We start from the raw sequence: 9,328 nt of genomic DNA, 5'->3' as shown, positions 1-9,328 counted from the left end.
GGCTCTGCCAGAGGCAGCCAGGTCTGGGCTCACCCAAACAGCTCCAAGGCTTCCAGGAACTCATTCCTCATCCAGGAACTCCTCATCCAGGAAACCCTCATCCAGGCATTCCTCATCCAGGAAACCCTCATCCAGGCATTCCTCCTGCTGCAACACAGCAAAACCCAAATATGAATTATCACAGGGACCAGTAGGAACAGAATCATGGGATCATGGAATCATAGAATTGTTCGGGTGGGAAAGGACCTTAAAGCTCATCCAGTGCCACCCCTGCCATGGGCAGGAACACCTCCCACTTCTCCCAGGCTGCTCCAAGCCCTGTCCAACCTGGCCATCACTTCCAGGGATGGGACAGCCACAGGTCCTATGGGAAATCCACTCCAAGGCCTCTCCACCCTCACAGGGAGGAAATTTTCCTAAATCATTCATCATCCTCCATGAGCCCCAAGGTCCCCAGGGTGCCCAGGGCACTGTCTCAGCTTGCCCAGGGTGACAGATCCAGCTGTGTTCCCAAGGCTTCCCACAAGCTCCTAATTCCCTCCAGGGACTGGGGGGATTTTGGGGTGGCCTGTGCAGAGTCAGGAGTTGGAATCTATAATCTTCATGGGTCCCTTCTATCTCAGGTTTTTCCATGATTCTATGAACAACTTGGACACCCCCAAGGAGTTCCTCCTGCTGGAGTCTCTCCCTCCAGCCCCTTCCAGGTGCTCAGTGCAGCGATGGGGCTGCCCTTCCCCCATGGATGGAGCCCCACATTCCTCCTGCCCTCTTTGCAGAGGAGCTTTTCCACCCCCACTGCTCTGCCCACTGCCAGGAGCTCCTGGACACACCAGGAAATCCAGCCCAGGATCCTTCCCAGGGATCCTTCTGGGGGACATGGAATGTGGCCTGACACATGGGGAAGGTATCCCAGTCGTGGGAATCCTTAAAATCAGAGGGTTTTGGGAAAGCTGCAGCAGGCAGGCCTCAGAGACAGCAGAACTGTGATCAGAGCTGAGCAGTAGCTGTAAGATTTGTCAGCAGAAAAATTATACAAGTAGAAAGTAAGGACAAATAGAACAATGGTCAGTGTATTAATGCTTGTCTAGAATAACCCCCTAAGTTATAGAAAAGTATATCTAGTGAGATATTAGGAAGTTCTAAGCTTAGGAACTCTGTGCATTGTGTTTTAAGGCTTATGAGCAGGCATTGCATTGGAAAAAAGCGAGCGTTGTTTTAACCAAAGGTACGTGTGCTTGCAGTGGTGGGATAGAACGGGTGTCAAGATGCTTTTGCTTCGTGTGATTGGTCAAAAAGCTTTTAAAGTAAGTTGTAACATTGAGTTCTTTGTCTGCTTTGTTCTGTGAGCTGCTGGCATCTTCCCACTGCCATAACCATGTCATGAGAGTGATGCTGGAAAATGAACAGCTCAGCCGCGTTCCTCAGCAGTCCTGTCCCGTTCGGGATGTGACACAGACCCCTGGCCAGCAACACCAGTATTCCAGCTGTGCACTTTCCCCCTCTCCAGCTCATGGGACAAGGGCCTAAAGCTGTTTTTTCCCCTTTCCCCCAAATTACAAGACCTTGTGATTACAAGAAAACCTGAAGGAATACGGATAAATATAGTTATAATTATGGATAATCATCATCACCTGCATAATTTTGACATGAAAGTCGAGAGTCCCTCCCACAGCCAAAGCCTTAAGGAAAAACAAACAAAGAAATTAAAACTTAATTCTCAGCGCTGGGTGAAACTACCAGCGCTGGGAATGCTGGGCTCAGTTTTTCTGGAAAAGACCCGTCTCAGGAGAGGATGGAAAACTCCTGTTTGGTGGATTGGATTGGCCACCAGGTCTAAACAATCCTCACTAGAATCAAACAATCACCCCAGGCAAACAATTCTCCAAACACATTCCACGTGAGAAGAACAAGGAGCAGAAATAGAAATTGTTTTCTCTTTCTTTCTCTCTGTGCACCTCTATGAAAAACCCTGAGAGAGAGAGGAATGTGCTTGGCACAGCCCTTGGCAAAGGGAATGGTGGGCAAGGACCCGGGGTCTCAACATCTCCCACGGAATCCAGCGCCATCCTCGGCCCAGGGAGGACACGGGATGGAGCTGCTCCTCACCCTCTGCCACCAGGAGGGAATTCCAGGATCTTTGGCAAAACCAAACAGATTTGTTGCCCGTGGAAAAGGAACTCAAAGGTAAACTGTCCTGCAGGAAGGACATGGGAAAGGCAGGAGTAGAACTGGTGTCACCTCCCTCACTCCCCAAACACCGAGGGACATGTCACCGACATGTGGCTCCAAAAATTCCTTGGAATCTTGGAAAAACTACATCATTTTCAGGGCAAATTGTCCTTCTGCTCCAGAGGGTGGACAGGATCAGCCAGAATTCCAGAGGTGGCACCCCCGGATCCAGAAGGATGAGGGATGACCAAGGGTTTGTTCACCTCTACATGTTTTCTATGTATTTCTACATGTTTCTACATTTTCTATGTATTTTCTGCATTTCCTATGTATTTCTACATGTTTCTACATTTCTGCATGTTTTCTATGTATTTCTTGTATTCCTTAAATACCTCAGAAATTCTAAGAGATTTGACTGGTCACAACGGGAGGCTGAAGGACCTTCCCAAAGCAGCTCCAAGCTGAGAACCCAGAGCCCACCGTGGGGCAGGAGAAGGAGCAGGAGAGCAGAGGGGCTGGGGGAAGGAGCGATGCCTCCGCCCCGTGAGTCACTGGCTGCACTGGAGGGACGGGAGCAGAGCAAACAAAGCACATTTTACAGGGGTTTTACAGCTGCTGTAAGCCCTGAGTTATCCCCGCCTCCGAGGGGCCAATCCGGCTCACAGGGGGTTCTCCTCCTGCAGAACTAGGGAGAACCGAGCTCCCAAATCTGGGATTTCAGCCTTCCCACCTGTCGCCCCAGTCAGGGATTTTGTCTCGGCATTTTTATCTCAGCAGCAGGAGCTGCTCCAGGGCCAGACTGAACCCAAAGGTGACAGTCGGAAGCTTCCAGAAGGAAGGTGCCATTCCCTCCTTTGCTCTGGTCTTCTCCAGGGTGGAGACCTGGAACCAGAAAGGACGGTGGGAGCAAAGGGCAGGATTGCAGCCTTGGAGCTGCTGCAGCCCAGCCCTGGTGCTGATGGAGCAGAGGGTGGGGCCCGTCTGTCTGTCTGTCTGTCTGTCTGGGGCCCCTCCTAATCAATGCACTCAGCGCTGACAACAATAATTACAATTATTATTGTAATGATAATTGCCTTGGACCCGCCCACACTGCCGAGGACATCGATGCCGCCCTGGGAGGGGAGGGATGAGCAGGTCCAGCATTCCGTGGAGCAGGGGCCACACCTGGAACCCTCCTCCAGCCCCAGCTCCCAGCGGCCTCACACCCACACCCACCTGCACCCCAAAGCCAGCTCCAGCCTCGAGCTCCACCTGTGGCACTTCCCACCTCCCACGGGAGGAAAAGGAGACAGGGAAAAGCAGTGAAAAAGAAGAGTTCTCCATGATGCCCCATCCCTGGCAGTGCCCAGGGCCAGGCTGGACGGGGCTTGGAGCAGCCTGGGACAGTGGCACGTGTCCCTGCCATGGCACGGCTGGGACTGGATGGGCTTTGATGTTCTTCCCACCTGAACCACTCCGTAATTCCATGCTGAGAATGTTTCCTTCCTGCACTCCGTGGGCTCCAGAGCTCCTCAGTGCAGGGAAGAGCTTCTGCCACCCAAAAACCGGGCCAAAACAGCCCCTCCAAGGCAGGAGGATCTCCCTGAGTGCTCTGGGTGTGACTCAGCACCTCAGAATCTGAGCCCAGGAGTTAAAACTGGGGATGACTCAGCCCTGGTCTCTGACTCCACAGGGATTGCAGGGTGGCCCTGGCACACGTCACACACGTGGGGACAGCCACAGGCCTGGGGCCACGTCAGCCCAGCCTCGGGGGGCAGGAGCAGCAGGAGATTCCTGCCTCTGCCTCTGGGTGCTGGCTCGGGCCTGAGCCTGCATCCCGGGCTCCAAACCCGCCGGGGCACAGGCTCGGTGCCAGATTCCCCTCCGAGGTGCATCAGGATGCCTGGCAGCTCCAGGAATCCACCAGCCCCAAGAGTGCCCCTCTGCAGGAATGCCAGGGCTGGGGCTCCTCTCCGCCCTGCACCACAGCACTGGAGATTTGGGAAAACGTCTGGAAAGGACTGGAAAAGGCTGTCCAGCCCTGGCACAGCTGCCCGGGGCAGGGGTGGAGGCCCCATCCCGGGAAGTGTTCAAAGAGAGAATGGATGTGGCACCTGGGGACACGGGTTTATGGGCACTGGGTCCGAGGTTGATCCTGGATGTCTTTCCAACCACAGCAATCCCACGATTCCATGATTTAGGAAGCAGGACAAGGCACCCCAGGGATGCTGTGGTGAGGTCTGGCCATGGCCCAACACCTCTTTTACACAGCCACAAAGGTTCTGGTAGCACAAGGGGAAAAGTGGGAGATGGATCCAATTCCCATAAGGGGCCAGGAAAATATGGGAAAAAATAGACCTCTTTCCTGGTGATTTGGGCATGGAAACTACAGGCACAAGGCCCTGGTTCCCCAGCTGAGGTGCTGCCACCCTGAGCCCACCAGAAATTGTCCCTCAGTTTGTCCCCACACAGCTCCTGCCTCCAGCAGTGGCACTATCCCCTCTCCCTCTCCCACCATCCTCTACTCCCAGTGGATGAGCCCAAATCCTCACAGGGAGAAAAACCCATACCCAGAGATATCCCACCCCTAAAGTTCCTGCTGCTACACAGATTTTGGGAGAGGAGCCGCTGCAGGCTGGGATTTCTCTGACCACAAATCCCCAAACAGGGGCAAAAGGATGCTCCTGCAATTCCAGATGCAAACATCCTCCTCTAAGTGTCACTGGGATGTCACAGGCCCTTTTCTAACCCCCCAAAAAAAAAAAAAAAAAAAAAAAAAAAAGATCACAGTGTACTGAATGCACAGAACCTGTTGCAAAACAGGGAGCTGGCTCCCGAACCTCCCACAGCTCCAGAAGAGCCAGAGGCTCCAAGAAGCCACAGCAGCAGCTCCTTCTTTGTGCTCCAGAGCCTGGGAGTGACACCCAGAGCAAACAAAAGCCTCATTAAAGTGACACAAGAGCCCGTCGGGATCGGAGCTGGATCTGGGTGCTGCTGAAGGGAATGAAGTCATTCACACCGGTGGGGATTGGGAAACACCAAGCTGTAAATCCTCCCTGTGCCTCTCATTCCTGCTGTTTTTATTAGCGGGATGTTGGGAAAGGAGAAGCCATTTGCCAAAGTAACAGGACTGGTTGTTGCAGAGGGAACTGGAACGTCCAGGCTCCCAGTACAGCCCAGAGTGAAGAGCATGGACAACAGAAAGAGCTGGAGATTCATGGAATGGTTTGGGTTGGAAGGGACATTAAAGCCCATCCAGTGCCACCCCTGCCATGGCAGGGACACCTCCCACTATCCCAGGCTGCTCCAAGCCCTGTCCAGCCTGGCCTTGGACACTGCCAGGGACCCAGGGGCAGCCACGGCTTCCCTGGGAAGACCATTCCTGGACTTCGGGGTCATTTCAGGTGAAAAAAGAGTGTTCTGAGATGAAGCAGAGCCCCCTCAGCACCCCCAGCGTGGGCAGCAGGGGAGGGGGGGGGTTCTGCCCCTTTGCCCCGTCAGGTGAGACCCCACCTGCAGAGCTGCTCCCACGGCAGGGGTGGCACCGGATGGGCTTTGATGTCCCTTCCCATTCCAGGACTGCAGCGTTTGATCCCATCAGGGAGACGCTGCTGGGGCACTTCCAGCTCTGGGAGCTGGATCCGCTCCCGACCCCCCGGCACAGCCACGACCACCCAGCCCCTTTGCCCAGCGGGCAGGGCCAGCAGACCCCCGCAGGAATGGGGGCGTCACACCCCGCCTTTAGTCCTTTTTAGGGTTGTTCTTTTTCAATACCTGACATTTCCTGGAAACTCCGTGAGCCAAAGCTCAGCTGAGTGGGAAACGCTCCGTTTCCTGGGAGTGAAGCTGCCGTGGGCAGGTCCCGGCCGGCCGGCCCAGCCCCGCGGGACATTCCTGGGCTCTGACGCCTGCTTGGGGCTGAGTTTCAGCTTCTCCGCGTTTCACCCAGAAATCAGAAAGAGCCTGATTTGGGATTCCAGAAGAAAGCAGGGAAGAGATGTGGACAGCTCTAGGCAGGTGCAGAAAGCAAGGAAAAGAGGAGGTGGGAGTGGGAATGGGACACGAGAAGGGAGAGAAGGGAGGAGTGAGGGGGAGAAGGAATAGGTGACGGTAAGAGAAGGAATAATGAAGTGGGAGAAGGAGCCTGGGAAGGTGGCAGAGCTCCCCCCAGCCACCCCCCAAACCAGGGTACACAAATACCCCCACTCTGGCATCCAATTCTCCCGTTCCCACAGCCCGGTCCCAGCACGGGCAGGGGAGAAGGGGAGGAAGGGCTGCAGCGTCCCCTCCGTGCTCTCCTCCTGTCCCTGCAGCATCCCTGCAGTGTCCCCCACCCCTGTGGCTGCAGTGCTCCCTCTCTGTGCCCACCTGGGGCTGGGCACTGTCCTTCGAGGGCCATGGACCTCCTTCAGCCCCTCTGTGCCACCCTGGCATGGCCTGGACACGTCCCCAGCCTGGCCCCTTCCCTTCCCCAGAGGGACCTGCAGAGAGGGAACAGAGCAGAGCTGAAGGAAGGGGCTCTCAAAGCCCCCAACCCAAACTGAGCAGTGCCCAGTCCCAAACTGGAACCTCCAGGCCCAGCCCCCGGTGGAGCAGGAAACGCCTGCCCTGCCCAGCCAAACTGAATAAAACAAACCAAACCATTTCACAAAAGAAATCCTCTCCTTCTTCTGTTTCTTTAAACCTGAGCTGACCTCGGGGAGGCCCCAGCAGCAGAACCAGGAGCTGCCCTGCCCTGTCCTGTTGTGGCCACAGCACTGGCCATTCCCTGTCCCACAGCACTGGCCATTCCCTGTCAAGCTGCGGCCACAACACTGACCACTCCCTGTCCCACCTGTGGCCACAGCACTGGCCATTCCCTGTCCCACAGCACTGACCATTCCCTGTCCCACCCCTGGCCACAGCACTGGCCATTCCCTGTCCCACAGCACTGGCCACTCCCTGTCCCACCTCTGGCCACAGCACTGGCCATTCCCTGTCCCACCTCTGGCCACAGCACTGGCCATTCCCAGCCGTGCGTGACCAGCCATTCCAGGGACAATTCCCATTCCAGGGACAATTCCCATTCCAGGGGCAGCTCCCTTACCTGGCTCCTGCTCACCCTCTCATTCCCTCCAGAGCTCCGTCAGTCCTGCTCTACCTCCTACTCAGATCCCTTGGGGCTGATTCCCAGTTTATTCCTCATTAATAAACACCAATTACTTGGGGAGCTTTGATAAAGCAATGATTCCACTCTGCCTGAATATATTGAGCCAATAACCCTGGGAGTTCCAGGTGCTGGCAATAACCCCCAGTGTCCAGGGAAGGGTTCCAGATTTCCCAGGTTTGTCCAAGGGGCTTGAAGCACCTTCAAGGCTCCCTGTGATGGTTTGAATCTCCCTGTGCCCAGCCCTGAGCCTCAGCCCCCCAGAGAACCACACACGGTGACATGTCCGGAGTGGGAGATCCTGGGATCACTCCATGCAACCACAGCAGGATTCAACCCAGCAGGCTGGGAGTTCACAGGGAGGTGTGCACCCCACAAAGAGGTCAGCTGGACGGGGCCGGAGCCTTCATCCCTTTCTCCACCTTATCCCCACCTCCTTTGTCCCTGTCCCTCTCCAGCAGGATTTCTGTGCAGCCAGGAAGGCTGAGAAGCCCTGGTTTGGGGACCAGGCCATCCCAAACTGAACCAAACACCTGGCCAAGGAGGAGCACCGAGAACATCAGGAGGGGCAGGACGTGCCTGAGTCAGCTCGGCCTCTCCCGGGGCTGGGAGGGCAGCAGGGGCAGCAGCGAGGGGCAGGAACTCGGGGGCAGATGCTGAGCTGGGGACAGGTCCTCCCTTCTCCGGGAGGGAGGAGCCGCAAGATCCTTCCCTACAAACACCAAAAATGCCCAGGAGCAGCACCACGGGCGCTGAAGCCAGGGTCCCCCAGCATCCCCCCTCCACGGGGCTCCCCTGGACCCTCTGCTCGCCAGGTGGGCCAACAGGAGCTTCAGCCTTGAAAGGAGAGGCTGAATCCTCTTCCAACACATTCCATGTCACCTGCAGATCAAACCCATCCTGCTGAAAGGGCACAGCACTTGGAAAACCCTCATCCCTCTCAAAGCAGAGTGGCTGTAGTGACCCCAGTGAAAAATAGGGTTCCACACTGCTTGTCCCAAGAATTAAAGGCAATTTTCATCCTGAACCATCCACCATCCTTCTGCACCTTTCTGTGGCAGAGGGATTTTGGGCCCAACTCCAGCATCTAATCATGGAATTATGGAATGGTTTGGGTAGGAAGGGACCTCAAAGCTCATCCCATTCCACCCCCTTCGACTAGTTTGTGTTGCTCCAAGCCCTATCCTTGGACACTTCCAGGGATGGGGAAGATGTGGGACACAGGACACAATGCTGTGCAGGAACTGGGAATCAAAAGGCATCGAGATCCACTTGGATCCCATCACCTGGAGAGGCTTCCTGGGCCACTGTGCACTGGGAGATGCTCTTTGAGCCAAACTTGTTGTTCCCACGGGCTAGACCTAGGTTTGGAAACTTAATTTCATGGAAGAAAAAGGATGAGGGAAAGAACAGATCCTTGGAGAAGAAAGGAGCAGGGACTGATGCTCAGACAGGTGGGATGACCTGGGATCATGAAAGATCCCACGAGGATCAGAGCAGACACTGCTCCCAGCCTCTACTGCACTGAAGTGCCCTCATTCCACCTGCTTCCCTCAGAGGGACTGAGCTTTCCCAGGGCTGTCCCGAGTGCCCTCAGCACCACCAGCAGCCCCAAGGCCAAGGGTGACCTCTGACCTGGTGCCCGTTGGGATCCGTCCGTGCCTCCAGCCACAGAGCCACCAGGAAGGGATAATGTCACCCACAGAGCAGGAGCCACGAGCTGTGGCTGCTCCCAGACTGGAATTTGAGCTAAAATATTAAAATAAACCATCAGGATTGCCGTGAGAAGTCCTGCCAAGGACCCACTGAGCGAGTGACCGGGTGTGCAAATGCATTTTCCCTGGAAAGGATGTTTTGGGAAGGTGGACAGGGGAAAACCCCCCGTTCCTGGCAATATATTGCAATTCCACCTGAAGGAAAGGTCAAACCCACTGGAACAGGTCCCCTTCCCTGGGAAGTCCTTCCCAAACTACAGCTGCTCCTCAGCAGACATTTCTTGTCAGAGCACAGATCCAACCTCACCTTGCCTCACCT

Source organism: Vidua chalybeata, chromosome 30 (assembly GCF_026979565.1).
Source record: "Vidua chalybeata isolate OUT-0048 chromosome 30, bVidCha1 merged haplotype, whole genome shotgun sequence".
In the NCBI taxonomy this organism is placed as follows: domain Eukaryota; kingdom Metazoa; phylum Chordata; class Aves; order Passeriformes; family Viduidae; genus Vidua; species Vidua chalybeata.
Note: the sequence above shows the minus strand (reverse complement) of the source record.